Here is a 16,992-nt window from a genome sequence, read left to right as displayed (position 1 = left end):
ATTTTCATTGGTTTCCAGGAAATTTTTAATTTTTTCCTTAATCTCCTTGGTACCCCATTAATTGTTCAATAACATTCTATTTAGCCTTCATGTGTTCAGATGTCTTTGCATGTTCTTGTTGCAGTTGAATTCTAGTTGCATGCCATTGTGATCTGAGATGATGCTTGATATGATTTCAATCTTCTTGAACTTGTAGAGACTTAGTTTGTGCCCTAACATGTGGTCTATATTTGAGAATGTCCCATGTGCACTTGAGAAAAATGTGAATTCTGTAGTTTTGGGGTGTAGTTCTCTTTAGATATCTATTAAATTCATTTGGTCTAGTGCCTCATTTACAGTCTCTGTTTCTTTGCTAATTTTTTATCTAGAGGATCTATCCAGTGATATCGATGGGGTGTTTAAGTCCCCTGCTATGATTGTATTGCTGTCAATTTCTCCTCTGAAGCCCTCCAGAAGATTTTTAATATATTTTGGTGCTCCTATAATGGGTGCACATATGTTTATCAAGGTTCTATCTCCCTGTTGGATAGATTCTTTCAATATTATGTAGTGGCCTTCTTTGTCTCTAGTTATGGCCTTTATTTTGAAATCTATTTTATCAGATATGAGTAATGCTACCCCAGCTTTTTTTTCCTTTTTGTTTGCTTGGAAGATTTTTTCCATCCTTTCACTTTCAACCTATGTAAGCCTTTTGTTGTGATGTGGGTCTCTTATAAACAACAATTAGATGAGTCATGCTTTCTCATCCAATCTGCTACTTTGTGTCTTTTTATAGGAGTATTCAAGCCATTTATATTTAAAGTGATTATTAATATGTACTTATTTATTGCCATTGTTGTTTATTGTGGTTATATTTTTTTTCCTATTTCTTCTACTAATTACAGTAACCTTTTTAACATTTCTTGCAGTACTGTTTTGGTACTAATGTATTCCCTTTGCTTTTTTTTTTTTTTTTTAAATCTGGGAAGCTCTTTATTTGATCTTTTATTTTGAATGATAGACTTGCTTGGTAGAGTAGGCTTAGATTCAGATCCTTGCTTTTTATGACCTTGATTACCTCCTGCCATTCCCTTGTGGCCTACAGTGTTTCTGTTGAGAAGTCAACTGAGAGCTTTATGGGGGTTCCTTTCTAGGTAACCAGTTGCTTATCTCTTGCTGCCTTTAGGATTCTGCTTTGTCTTTAATTTTTGGCATTTTAATTACTATGTGTCTTGGCGTGGTCCTGTTTGGGTTCTTCTTAGTTGGGGCTCTCTGTGCTTCTTTAACTTGAATGTCATCTTCCTTCACCAAATTAGGGAAGTTTTCTGTCACTATTTCTTCAAATATATTCTCTAACCCTTGCTCATTTTCTTCTTCTTTGGGGACTCCTATGACGTGAATATTATTACGTTTCCAGTTGTCCCATAATTTTCTTAAGCTGTCTTTCTGTTTTTTAATTGTTTTTTTCCTTTTGGTTTTCTGATTGGTTGATTTTTTCTACCCTATCTTCTAATTTACTGATCCGGTCCTCAGCTTCTTCTGCTCTGCTGTTTAATCCTTCCAATGTGTTCTTTATTTCTGCTTTGTCATTCTTCATTTTTTCTTGGTGGCTTTTAATTTCCAGTTGGTTGATTTTCAATGTTTCTATGTCTTTACTCATGGTGTTGATGTCCTTACTCATGCTGTTGATCTTCCTCAAGATCAAGGCTCTGAATTCTAGCTCTGTTAACTTGCTTAACTGCATTTCATTTATCTTATATTTGGTAGAGGTCTCTTGTTCTTTCATTTAGGATTTGTTTCTTTGTTTCGCCATTTTGGCTATCTCAGTGGGTTTTGGAGCTTGCCAAGTTATCCCTATGGGTGTTGGTGTTCTGTTTTTTTGTGGCTCCTTCTACTGGGTTTGGATGAGTGAGGAAGGACCCATGTTAAACACCACTGTCAAGTCTTACTTTTCTGGGTAGAATTGCAAGCCCAGTAACAATTCAGTTTTTCTCTAGCTTTTTGCCTGGAGGCTATTAGTCTTGGTTACTTGAAGAACCTTGGGTTCTCAGTTGAATGAAAAACTCCCTCAGGTGCTCAGAGTAAGGGGATGTCCCATGGGTGGGGCAGATGCTGGTTGTTAATGAGTCTCAAGATGCATTTCAGTAGCCCATTGGGTGGGGTTAAATCTTTGAGAGAGGGGTTCCTGCCTCTCCTCAGAGACCTGGGAAGGAGTAAGATGACCACTGTCCTGCGTGGCAGCAACTCAGCAAAATCTCTGAGTGCCCTTCAAATCCCAGGTGTCCCCCCACAGTTCCAGTCCACTCTGCCCTCCCTGTGCCGGAGCCCAAGGTGAGTGACTGTGGCTACTTTAGTGTCTGTCCCGGCTCTGTGCTGTAGAGCCGCTTGGGAGTTTAACCCAAGGGCACTGCTCACAGCTAAGACTGCTGCTGTTCGTGAGCTCCCAGTCCCCCTCTTGTGCCTCTGCAATCCTACCAAGATCAATTAGGTGTCCCTGGTTATATGGTCCCCGCAAGATGCTTTTCTGTTGCTCTTTTCCGAAGATTTGTCTTTATTTTTGTTGTAATTCCAGTTTGCTCCTGGGAGACAGTCTGTGTAGCTTTCATTCACTCTGTCGCCATTTTGGAATCCCTTCTGAATTTAAAAAAAAATATATATATATATATATATATATATATATATATATATATATATGAGGGCAGCAACTACTGTGGCAGCCCAGTAATTTCACTAAGGTATTGTGTTGAAATACATGTGTTCACTAAAGAAAGACAGGATAAAATGAACAGATTCAAGTGCGTAAAAAGTCTAAGAGAATAAGTTGAAAATGTAACCTGGATTTAAGGGGGTGAACACTGATGCTTTCATAATATTTTTAGTAAAGTGATGGTGGTTAGCTCTAAAATGTAGAGTTTGGAGCATTAAAGAAAAGTGAACAGTTGAGATAGAGAAATGTAAAGAAGTATTGTAGACAGCCAATGACAATAATAAAAGAGAATAGTCTTGCAAGAAAGTGGGGGGTAGAGGAAAGATTTCTTTTCTTTTTCTTTTTCTTTTTAAGGATAATCCTTTGAGCATACTTTAATACCGACAAAGAGGAGTGAGACCAAATGGGTGTATTAAAGATATTAATTAGGCCTAAATGTGAAGTAAACTTTACTTCTAAAGGCAAGGGAAAAGAAATATATATGTAAGTGGAATTATGGTATGTTTTTGTTGTTGTTCTTTTGTGTTTTTTTTTTAGAGAGAGAGAGGGAGGGATAGAACCATGATGAGAGAGAACATTGACCCCCCACCCCTTGCATGCCCCCCACTGCGGATTGGGCCCACAACCTGGGCACTTGCCCTGACTGGGAATCGAACTGGGCGACCTCTTGGTGCATGGGTCAATTCTCAACCACCGGGCAGGTGAAATTCAGGCATTTTTATTGTAATAGATAATACCCATGAGTTTCATTTTCTCTATAAAATATGAAGTAAGGTAATCAAAGGATTGTGATGAATGGTACATATTTGGAATATAGGCCTTGTTTTTTTTTTTTTTTATTATAGTTTTGATGGGAAGAAGAGGTTGAGATATTTTAAAGATGAATCAAAGAAAAGATCTTGGGGGGTCTAAGATTTTGGCTGTAGTTTAAGTCCACATATCTGTGTGTTCCCCGTCTAATTTTCTCCCACCGTGCTTGACCAACCAGGGCCAGTAGCAGAGAAATGGATTGTAGCCTTAATTCAGAAAAGTCCAAACCCAATAGGTTGTGGAGAGGATAAAGGGTTGAAGTTGCTGTGATATTAATGAGTAAGTACAGCAGGAGTGAAATCATTTAAAAAACAGAAGACTGAGAATGTATGGGATATGAGTTTATATTTTCTAAATTTATCTCTTTGAGATACAAGGTGTGGCTTGCATTGCAGTTTAAGTATTCTATTAGTTTTAAGAATTTTTTTTTAATAGACCTGCCAGAAATGGATGTTCAACTGTCCTTAAATTATCACAGGCATTTGGAGTCCTGACAGGAAAACATTTCTGACGTCTGTCTGAATGGTGTCCTGGAACAAAGGGCAGTAACTGGATTGGATAAAACGCAGGGCTTATAGCCTAACTGCCTGAAACTCACAAAGGCCTGTGTACTTAGCAAGAGATCCAGAAATAGAAATACTGATGGAGGGAAACTCCAAATCCTCTCCTGCTCTGGATATCATGTTTGATGGGTGTCATTTCGCAGTGGATGACCACAGAAGAATGTGTTCTTAGCGGGGAAATATGTTTTACTTTTTCTTTAAATTTATCTTCATTGTTGAAAGTATTACAGATGTCCCCTCTATTTCCCCCATTGATACCCACCCCCCTTGCCTTCACCACACTATTGCCTGTGTCCATTAGCCAATGCATATACGTTCTTTGGTTTATCTCTTCTTGTCCTCCCTGTGTCCCCCTTCCCTCTGAGACTCGTCAGTCTGTTCCCTGCTTCCATTTCTCAGGATCTATTTCGTTCATTACATTCCACCCACAAGTGAGATTATGTGATACTTGTCTTTCTGTAACTGGCTTATTTTGTTTAGCATAATACTCTTCAGTCCCTCCGTGCTGTCTCACATGTTGTAGTCAAAACAAGTAGGAGGTAAAGATTTGTGGAAAAGATGCAGTGTGATTGTACAAGTTCATTTATAATGAATCCAGGGTTCCAAGAAGTAGAGGAAGAAAGGATGGAGAGGACTCAATATTGGAAACTTCGAGGAGACATGAGAGAATAAAGACATGAGAGAATAAGGGAATATGAAAATTAGTTGAAAATGGAAGGAATCACTCCCCAAAGACGAAAAGGATGAGGGGTATGTTTAAAAGTGACTAGATTCAAATATTATAATTCTGGCACAAGTTATTTTGAGGAAAAATTGAGAGTGATCTCATATAATACTTGGCCTGTTGAATTGGTCCAAGTGGGTGACAAAAGCCATGTTTATAATGATTGATGTCCCATATCATGGGAGAAACTTGGTAAAGGAGAAGAAAGACTCCTTTTCTGTACAGAAATATTTCAAGGTATCCAGAATTGTAGAGAGAGTGCTGCTTTGAGTGACTGATGCTGTTAAACTTGAGAGAAGAGGTGAAACTGTTTCCGAGGAGGAAGGTTACTCACCTGTTTTGATTAAGAGCCATGACCTAAGAATGATGTAAATTTGAGAAAGTGAATGTCATCTACCATATATCATAAATAAAAAAATTGAGATTGAGGCAATACAAAAGATAAGTTGTAAAAGGTAATATTATTTTTGAATGATAAAACTTCAATATTAAAAATGCAATTTTATAAATTTTAAAATATGGTTTTGCAGTGTATATTAGTCAGACTCTCCAGATAAACAGAACAAATAGGGTGTATGTGTGTGTGCATGTATACATATACATACATACATATACATATGTATATATATGATTTGTTAGAGAGAGAGATTGAGAGATTTTAAAGGATTGGAAGAGATCCCCCAACTGTCCTCCAGTTAAAGAGGACAATTTGCTTTACTCTAAAGTCCAATGAATTAAATGTAAATCTCATTCCAAAACAATCTTACAGAAACATCCAGAATAATATTCGACCATATAGCTGGACACTGTGGCCCAGTGAAGTTGACACAAAAAATTAACTATCACACAGTCAAATTTGTCTATAATCATTGATCATTTCTGAATTGTATAATTTACATATACATCAGAAAATGCCAATTTTTAAACATTGTATAGCACTGTATACTTACTGTTATAATATAAACAATTCCAGTTTATTCATAAACTGCAATCTGAAGAGGAAGAGGATCAAAAGTTTGTAGGAATAGGTATTACAAGTATTACCCTTACATGATGTAGAGATAATGAGACCACACAGTTAAAGAAACAAACCACAAATAAAAACACCTGATAAATGAAAAGAATCAAGACTTGAATATCAGCCTTCTGACATGGATAATACTTCATGTGTCACCATATCTGTGACATAGAGAGAACTGTTATCCATTCTTAGAATCAATATAAAGAATCAGATATTTGAGGGTCTTTATATTTAGACAATGTTTCATCTTCATTAGAGAGCCAGCATGTGGTAGGGAACTGATTAACTTATACCTCGTTTAAAGGACCCACAGGTATTCATGTCAGCAATGTACTATCTACCAGCCACTAATCTGGAAGTGATCTTAATATGGAAATCCTTAATTTGAAAGTAAGGATGATTTTATATTACATTCCAAAGAAGGTAATTGTCATTAAATTACCCTTCTTTTCTCAGAAGATTTGATCTCTGAAGCCTGAAATGAAACTTTAAGATTTTCAATTAAATTCAAGCCTTCCAGGTTTGGTTGAAACCAAGAAAATGATTTGTGAAACTCTTTATAAACTGTCTCTAAAATAAGCTTCAAGCTAGTAAAGTTCTAATTCTTAACATTTATACCAGGTATAAAAGAGAAGTTCCTTAATACTGAACATCTGTCATAATGTTCAAGACATGCAAACATAATAAAATATTTATCAAATTAATTAAGATTTTATTTGAATATTTGAAAACAATTTAAGACGTAAATGGTTTATTGACTGCATGCAATGTTTAGGGGGTGGAGGCTATGAAAATAAACAAAAATTATGTTGCCATCTATTATGTGACATCTAAGATAGCATATACTGCACTTATAATGATACACACTATGTATTTTTGGTATTTTCCCAAATTTTGCTAAGCATTTTGGATTAATTCAGCACCCTTTTAATCATAAAACACTCAACAGAATGGGAATAAAATGGAATGCCCTAAACCTAAAAAAAGAATATCTATGAAACATTCACAACTGATAACATACTTAATGGTGAAAGACTGAATGCTTTCTCCCATGACGAGGAACTACACAAGTGTATCAGCTCTCACAATTTCAACTTAACATTGTTCTAGAGAGCTTCCTGAGCAATTAGATATGAAAAACAAAAAGGAAGAAGAAAAGAAAGAAAGAGAAACAAAACATCTAGAATGGAGATAATTAAAACTCTTTTGTAGGTATCATGATCCTCTAAATACAAAATTGTAAGAAAATCACAAAAACTACTAGAATAAAGGATTTCACCAAGGTTTCAAAATAAAAGATCCATATACAAAAATCAGTTGCATTTTTATTATTATTATTATTTTTATTTATCCTCACCCGAGGACATTTTTCGATATTTTATTTAGATAGAGTGGGAGGGACAGAGAGAGAGAGAGAGAGAGAGAGAGAGAAGCATCGATGTGAAAGGGACACATCGAGTGGCTGCCACCTGCACAGCCCAACCAGGGCTGGGGACAAACTGCAACCGAGGTACATGCCCTTAGCGGGAACCGAGCCCGGGTCTCTCCAGACCGCAGGCCAACGCTCTAACCGCTGAGCCAAACCGGTTAGGGCTCAGTTGCATTTTTGCAAGCAAATACTAAAATTCCTAATGAAATTAAAAAAAATTGTTCTACTTATAATAGCATCAAAAGAATAAATATTTTGACATATATTTATTAGAGGAAATGCAGGATTGTCATTGAAAATTTTCTAATGTTGTTGGAGGAACTAACAGAAGACCTAAATAAAAGAAAAGACATTTTATGTCAATGATTTGGAAGATTAACTTTTGTTAAGATGACAATACTACTGGAGTTGATCCACAGATTAAAGCAATCTTTGGTAAAATCCTTGCTGCCTATGGGCAAAAACTAACAAGCTGATCCTACATTTCATATAAAAATACACGAGACCCAGAATGGAAAAGCAGTCTTGAGAAAGAACAAATTTGGAGGCCACATACATCAATATTTCAAATATTACTATAAAGTCACATCCATCCAGAAACTGTCATATTTTCATAACCATAGTTATATACATAAAGATCAATCAAACGTAACTCAGAATTTGTGAATAAACCCTGACACCATAGTGAGTTGATTTTTCACAAGAATATTAACACAATTTGATGGACTAATTGATACCTTTAAAAAAAAAATACTGGATTGGTATATTGGTCCTTGCATTTTCATTGGTATTTGCCTCCCCTATTTTGATACTCTGTTGTTAGGTACTTACATGTTAATGACTGCTTGATATTCTTGGATAATAGACCAAGTTATTATTATGTAATGCCAGTCTGTATCTCTGATAACTTTCATTGTTCTGAAGTTTCTTGGTCTGAGATCAATGCAGATACTCCAGCTCTTTTTTAATTAGTGTTATCAGGTAAACTTTTCTCAATACATTGCCTTTTTTTTTTTTTTTAACCATCTTACCAAATTAAAAAAAAAATTATCTTTATTGTTGAAAGTATTATAGATGTCCCCCCGTTTTTCTGTCATTGACCCCCTCCTCTCTGCTTGCCACCCTCTCCCCACCCCACAACCTTCACCACACTGTTGTCTGTGATCATTGGTTATACATTATGCATACAAATTCTTTGGTTTATTTCTTCCTGCCCCTCCCCCCAACCCTCCATTTACTTTTAACCTATTTATTTCTTTACTCTCAAGTGTGTTTCTTATGTAATAAATATAGTTTTTATCCACTTTGTTTCTAAATTGGTATATTTAGACTCCATATTTAAATAAATGATTGATATAATTGGATTAATATCTATCAAATATGTAATAATTCTATTTGTTGTATTTAGTTTTTCTTTTTCTCCTTCCATTTTATGCCTCCTTTGATTTTAACCGAATATTTTATGCCTCCATATTCTTTCCATACATAGCATATCAACTGTACTTCTTTCAAACAAACAGTGACGACCCTAGACTTTATAATTATACATTTTAAATAATCTAAATTCATCTTCAAATTGCTATAGTTCTTCACATGTAGAATAGGAGATTCATAGCAAAGTATTCCCGATACCTCCTTCCTGTCCCTATACTATTGTTGTAATTAATTCACCTGTCCATATACTCTAATCATCAAATACATTGTTCCTATTAGAACTCTAAACACATGGCTACTTTTTAGATTAGATAAGATTAAGAAAAATAAAATATTTTAATATTTCATGTACTATTCCTTCCCAAGTACTCTTTCTTTCTTTAGGCAGATACAATTTCCTGACCTATATAATTTTTCTTTCATTTGAAAAACTTACTTTAACAATTCTTGCAGGGAAGATCTACTGCCCAGCGAATTTCCTCAGCTCTTGTTTGTAGAAGTCTTTTTTTCTCCTTCACTTTTGAAGGATATATTTGATATAGAATTCTAGATTTTATTTCACCTTTGTCTTACCTGCATTGTTCCTATGGAGAAATATACTCTAATTCTTATTTTTATTACTCTATATGTAAGACTTTCCCTTTCTGGCTTCACTCAGTATTTTCTCTGTTTTCATTTACTGAAGTTTATATATGGTATGGTTAGGTGTAATTGTTTTTGTTATTATCCTTATTGGTATTCTCTGAGCTTCCTAGATCTGTGGTTTGGTGCCTGTCATACATTTTGAAAGTTTCTTGTTCATTATAAATTTCAAATATTTCCCCCCATTCTTTTTTTTCTCCTTTTAGTATTCCAAATGGGTCTATGTTAAACCTTTCAAAAATCTCCTACAGTTTCTGGATGTTCTGTTCTGGTAATTTCCCTCTTTCAAAGTCTACATTTCAGTTTTGGAAGTTTCTCTTGACCTATGTCCAAGTTCACCGATTCTTTCCTTGACCATGTCCCATAAAATGTTATGTTTTTCAAGGGCATTCTTTACGTCTGCTAGATTATTTTGATTTTTGCCATTTGTTTTTGATTCTTTCTTAGAATTTGTATCTCTTTGCTTGCATTACCTATCTGTTCTTGCATGTTGTCTAATTTTCATTAGAGCCTTTCACATATTAATAATAGCTATTTTAAATTCCCAGCCTGATACTTCTAAAGTGTGTATTATACCTGATTATGGTTCTGCAGCTTGTTTTTTTTTATTTTTAGGCTGTTTGTTTTTTTTCATCATTTCATATGTCTAATATTTTATTGAAAGCTGGAAATGATTTATTGGGTAACAGGAAATGTGGTAAATGTCAGGTTTTATATTAGTCTGGCCAGAAGCTGGTCTGTATTTAATGTAGCTGCAGGTGCCATGGATTTAAATTGCTCTCGTGACCTATTTTCGGTCTCTATAGATTTGGGGCTTCTCTAAGGACTACTCAAAGAGAGTCTGTGTCTTCGAACTGTTTCAGCTCTAATCCATGGGGTTCGTGCTGGTTCGGGGGTAAGCTGTGGAGCAGAAGAAGCATTCTAAAGTATTATGAGTGCATCTCATTGTTTAATGGGTCTATTTCTCTGTGTTGTGACGTTCACAATGTTTCTTAGCATTTCATTTCCCTGAAGGTGAGAAAGAGTGTCCTAGAGTGAGGGTAGGCTGGGCTCCAGCTCAGTGTTTGCCCTGGAGAGTAGGCCTTCATTATGAAGAAGGTTCAGGGTGTATTTCAGAACTATTTCTCTTCCCCTTTCCCTGCCAAAACTACTAGATCTTTCTCCTATTTGTACTGGAGGGGCCTAGAGAGAAAACCTACAAAAGTATGACCCCTCTTGTAAGACTGAAGATCCCAGATTTTTTTTTCCTTTACTGATTTTAGAGAGAGAGGAAGGGAAAGGGAGAGATAGAAATATCGATGAAAAAGAACATCAGTTGACCGCCTTGTACATGCCACCCTCTGGGAATCGGACCTACAACCTGGGCATGTTGCCCTGACTGAGAATCGAACCAGCAACCTCTTGGTGGCATGGGTCGATGCTCAACCAGTGAGCCATACCAGCCAGGCAAGTCCCCAAGTAATTTAACATTCTCAAAATAGTCCACACCCAGCCTCTAGAAATTTGTTAACATCACTATTTAAATGTTCCCATCAGTTCATGGCTCTTCTGGTGAGCATGTATCAGCTCTAATTCTTTGTGTGTGCTTGTCTCTCCAGCTTTCAAGGTAGGAGTTTGTTTTGCAACATTGGTCTTTTGACAGGTCTAAGAATCATCACTGATTTTCAGTTTGTACAACCATTTCTTGTTTGAATGATGGGAGTAATGAGTTCTGAGCTCTTTAGATATTGGAGCTGAAATGGAAAGTCCACTAATACCCACTGATAAGGTGTTAGCTTTGCTCTTGGAATTTGCTTGTTCCTCTCTGCACTTAATTCTTTGTCCCTGAGGTGACGTTTCCTCTTTCCGCTATTAACTTTTGGTTATTTGACAAAAGCTCTAGTAACTTAATTACAGTCCACATCCACCTGTTAGCATGTGAAACATCCTTCCATTAAATTCTCACTCTACTGCTCTCCCTCTAGCCTGGTGAAAGCCTGCTAAGTTTACATTTGTCAGGAAGCTTCCACGTCTACATCCAACCATCTGTGTTTCTCCTCTTGCCCGTCCATTGCACAGGTGCTCTTCTGCTGTTTCCTTAACCTACATCTACCAGTCCCAGTCAGTTGGGCTTACTAGGGTCTCAGCTTACACTGTGGTGCACAGCACACAGTAACGTGGTTGATGTTGAAAAGTAATTAAATAAAATTTAAAAATCCATCAGTAGCCATCTGTTACATTTTATTAAAATAATATAACTTTGTTAAAATGAAGGTGTTTTTCAAATTTTTGAAAACTCAGATGATGTATCAAAGTATACTTTTACTTAAAAATGTATGCCATTAATAGTCTATTATTTTTCTAATACCAAAATGTGGAGTTCACATTGTGACTCTGAGTATAAAACTTCATAAAGTACAAGAAACAAGTTAATTCTCTGTTTCTAAATGATTCATTTTAGGGAGAAGAAAGTGAGCCCTCCCCCCCCAAGAAGTAAAGTAGCACAGAATGTACAATCTACCAATTTATAGATCAGTGATCTTTCATGGTATCACCCTGCCTTCTGACACCTCTGAATAATTTGCTACTTGTAGACAGATAAATGGAGGCTATGGATTGCTACAATTTTCAGTCAAGGCAGACTTAACCAATAGCATTACCAACAATATCCCCCACAGACATATTTATTACAACTATTCCCTGTTTTGTTCTGCATCAGCAGGTCCATCTGGCAGTATAGGATCGACCAGGTGTTCTGGGGAAAGTTGGAACATAAATGCCTTGAATATTGTGATACTAACAGGAGGCGGAGATTTAGAAAATGGAAGAAAATTAAATTATTCTTGGTATATATGAACATACAAGACATTTTTAGGTGGTAACAGTTATGGAACATCTTTTGCTTTATTTATACATGGTTTTTGGCTTGGTTTAAAAAAGAATGAAGTATAAATAGCCAAGAGAGACACAGTGTCATATGTAGTGAATAAATGAAAGTTTAAGTAAGTGCCTTCAAAATCTGTAGTAAAATTAGAAACAAAAATAAGGTATGGCATAGCTCATCAAAACCATATTTATTATTCTAAAGAAAACAATAAGAGAACCTCTCTCTCGATTATTCTTGATTAGTTGGTACCTGACTTAGGTTTTACAACCAGATAGTCAAAATATGGTGTACAAATGGCATTAGCCTTACTTACAAAGTTGAATTTTGTGGCATGAATCAGTTCATCCTTTCCCCATAGTGAACAATGTCCTAGGTATTTTAGCTTATCAAAGACAAGGAAGATATTAAGAGAGCAAACCTTACCCTAGTATTATAGAACACTAGTTGAAGAACAAATGTAGCGCATATCCATCGAAGCTTCCAGTAGCCCTGAAGAAGCTTTCATCAGACAGAGATCTTTGTGTGGCACCTTGATACACATTAATGAGAAAACTCCCTTACTGGTACCAGCACTATCATGCCCTTGACTTTCATTATATAAGGATTAATACCATTAAAAGCTGTCAAAATTGTGTTTATCAGTCTTAAATGTACATAAGGTATATTATAAAATATGAAACCATATAACATTTCTAATGGCCTTATAAGTTAAGTTATTAATTTTTACGATTTTATTTTATTCTTATGTTTATTTAACTTTTCTATTATAACATTTCCATATTTAGTTAACATATTTTACCTGAAAATATTATTTAATGACTTTAGAAAGATAGAAAAACTGAAACAAAACAAAAGTTAATGAGTCCAGGATTTTGAAATAACATTTAAATATATAGCTCTTTAAAGACATATATATGTATTCTTACACATTTTTGTAAATGTAGGTATTATCATATTTTTTATAATTTTTCTCCAACAAATTTTTAATTATACATTTTCCACTTTGTTTGAATAAAGATTTCATAGAGGCATTATTAAAAAGTAAATTAAAAATTAAAAGATACCAAGAGTGTCTAATTGTGTGTGTGTGTGTGTGTGTGTGTGTGTGTATTTAAATGTAAAAAATTAATGACTCTTTGGAATAAAAGATGTCAAGAGCTTAACACTTCAACATTCTATTGACCTGGACATTTTGTAGTCTATATTATTTTTATTTGTCAGTAATCATAACACTATATTAACCATTCACATTTCCTTCAGGGTTTTATTCTTGTTTCTATAAATAAGTGAATTTAATGTTTATCACTAATAAAACATTCAAATTATTCTTGAGTTATTTATGTTTTATATTGATGAATTTAACTGCCAAGGATATTTCTCCAGAAGTACACATTTTATAATTCCTAAATCTTTTATGTTATAGTGTTGGTCAGTTGCTTTAATTCTTTTATGACTATTAAGATGGGTCTCATATTCTTGAATCACACTTTCATTTTTTCGGAACTTGCCAACTAATGCTTTACCTATCTTCTGGTAAGGTGTTTTTGTGGAGAAATCTTAAGGCCAGCATGATTTTACCCTTATAGGTAAAATAAGTAAATGAGTTACGCCGACGATGTGAGTGACTTTGCAAACGAATCTTCTGGAGTCTAGCCTCTGAAGAGACCACAGCTCCAGCCAGCAACACATGGTAACCTGGGGAGACGCTGAAGCAGAGAACCTGGCTAGGCTGTGCCCTGACTTGTACCTTGCAGAAACTGTGAGAAAATTAATGTGTGCTACTTTAAGGTGCTAAATTTGTGGAAATACATTATGTAGCATAGAAAACAACTAGGCTATCAATAATCCTTCTGCAATCTTTGCCTCCATCACTTACATTCATACTTTGATTCACCAGGTATTTTGTGAGCTCTTATTTTATACCCGGACCTGCTAAGAATTCATCTCACAATTACTTGAGCCAGTAAATACTAGAGTCCAGGTGGGAGTTCAAGGCGTTTTACTCTTGTTCAGAGATTGTTTCCCTACCAATAAGAAGCTATGGGGCCCTGGCCGGTTTGGCTCAGCGGTTAGAGCGTCGGCCTGCGGTACAGAGAGACCCGGGTTCGGTTCCCGCTAGGGGCACGTACCTCCGTTGCAGTTTGTCCCCGGCCCTGGTTGGTCGTGCGGGTGGCAGCCACTCGATGTGTCCCTTCACGTCGATGTTTCTCTCTCTCTCTCTTCCTCTCTCCCTCCAGCTCTATATGAACAAAAAATGGAAAAATGTCCTCGGGTGAGGATTAAAAAAAAAAAGAAGCTATGGGTACACTAGTTAAATAGACAAATATATAATTGTCTCAAATATTTAAGTTCTAATGTATTAGAACTATCATTATTTTATATGTGTCTATATATGTGCCAAATTTAAAGGTGTGCTGTTTCTCATGGAGTTTCAATCCCAGAACAAGAAATGAAGTAAACAACCTTTTGTCAAAAATGGTCAATGTTCAATTTTTGCTGTATTGGAAGGTCAAAAGAGAAGTAAAATTTTTATGGTAAATATATGTTCTGTTCTTAAGTACAAAGACACAATGTTCTCATTTACAAAAATACTAATATCTATGAGTTCTGGTTCAAACACTTTATTTTTGTGGGATTGTGAGATCTGATTATTTCAAGTTTTGACACAATCTTAACAAGTTGATTTTTCAGTCAAAATTATTTGAACATTCATAGCCAGAAGATAATTTGAACTACATAGTGGAATTGAGATAAAATTAATTGAAATATTTATGGACAATAAAATTATATATCAGAGGTGAAAGCTCAATTTTGTTTCAATATAATAGTTTCCTTAGTTATCTATAATGTTGTAATAAAATATTGTAAAATAAATGATTTGAATTCAGTTGGCTATTTGATAGGATCCAATGATTCTTTGATATTGAATTTAAAAGAAAATTATAGATTTTTTTTACTTTTAATTTCATTGAGAATTACATTTTAGACTGCAATAAACCAAGTCAGATTTACAGAATAATTATATTTTACTAGTGGTAGCAGCAAAAATATTAACCAGTATTTATTATAGTTTTAAAAGCTTTTATAATCCCAAAAATGGCAATGGAGAAACAATGATACCAATGAAATTACTTTTCACCATACTCAATGTTTTGTAAATGAGATTATTCCAGGAGTGAAAGTATATGCATATTTGGCTGAAAATAATAAAATTTGATTCATTAATAAACTGGCACATATGTTCTATTATTAATGAGATCGAAGCTGAAATATTTTATTTATTAATAGATAAATCTTTTATAATGGCCTACTTCTACAAAGCAAAGAAAATGCATTCCTCACGTTCCTTTTTATCCTCATACAGATTGCACTTTAATTTAATATCAACATAGCTATTTATTCAATCACATACAATTGATTCAATCATAAGAGCAGAGAGTCACCTGGAAAATAGTGGTTATTTGACCAGGATGTTGAAGTTGTCTAACAGAGTGAGGGCAAGGATGTTGAAGTCACGCTGCCAATCACTAACTTTCTTTAAAATGCCTCGCTGCTCCAACATCTTTAAAAATAGAGCGAACATTGTTGCAACCGCTTTTGTTTCTCTGACAGCACACGCTTTTTGATTCTTACCATTTTCTACTTGATGCTTTTGGGATATGAAGTCCATGTACTTTTAGAATAAAGCACCATTAACCTTACATTGTGAAAAATTTTGAGGTAGAGAGATAAAAATTTAGTGAAATTCTACCACTAATAAGAGTGAGCAAAATTATTGAGTTTATACAAGAGATAGAATTTTCTTGTGTAATAAAGTTTTATTTTTTCCAGTGACTTGTTATTTTTGTTCCATTCTATAAGTTTCTTATGGTCAGAATGACATTTATTCTTCTCTGTCTCTTTAGAGATTAATACAATATCTGATTTAAATATTTTGATTAGAATTGAATTAGGCACTTTACCAAATTTTGAAAAAAGCCAAGTTGCTATCAGGACAATACAGTAAACAAATCTGTGTAATCTTTGCAAAGTTAAAAATGACAGTTTTAATGGAAATACAAGGATTTTAAACTGTAACAACATGTAATTTATTAATATTGTTTCATCGTTATGATGATTAGCAATGAAGGTAATACACATATGAGCAATTAAGAATCATTTACAAAGCCAACAATTATGTGATTATAATGTTAACCTAAGCCAATTAGGAACTCTATTTAAAAACATATTTGCAGTTTTTTAGACATTTTAACCTTAAAAGTCATGGTTAGAGAGCATTCCCAAAAATTATCAAAAAAAAATTATCTTTGTAATTGTATTTAATATTTGCCAGAAAAATGCTACTGGTGTCTTTGAGTGCTCAGTTATGTTAATCTTGCCTAGGATTACAAGGGCATATTTAGTAATATATGTATAATGTTTGATTCTGTTTTGTTGACTCTCTCTCAAAGTCAGGTAGGTGAAAAGTAAATGTTAATATTTTTCTTAATATCAGGAATATTGATTACAAGTCTTACTACTAGAGTTTCACTTCATTGGACATTAATGAATTGTAAAATATTGAGATTAATGGTCATTGTGAATTCAGCATACATCAGAATGATATTTATAGTAAGAGACAGTCTTACTTTTTAAAATAATTCATAAGATGAATATTTTGGTGGCAAATATGTGTAGAAATACTTTTGGTGTTAACATTGTTTAAAAGGGATGCTACTTAAAATCCTGCTGAAAGGGGGAGTCCTCTGTGGACCCTGAGCCAACCTGCAAGTTCTTGCCGCGGGTGTCACACTGCATGGTTTGTCTCCCCATACTGA

This window comes from Molossus molossus, unplaced genomic scaffold (assembly GCF_014108415.1).
Source record: "Molossus molossus isolate mMolMol1 unplaced genomic scaffold, mMolMol1.p scaffold_m16_p_5, whole genome shotgun sequence".
In the NCBI taxonomy this organism is placed as follows: domain Eukaryota; kingdom Metazoa; phylum Chordata; class Mammalia; order Chiroptera; family Molossidae; genus Molossus; species Molossus molossus.
This window is presented reverse-complemented; position numbering follows the sequence as displayed.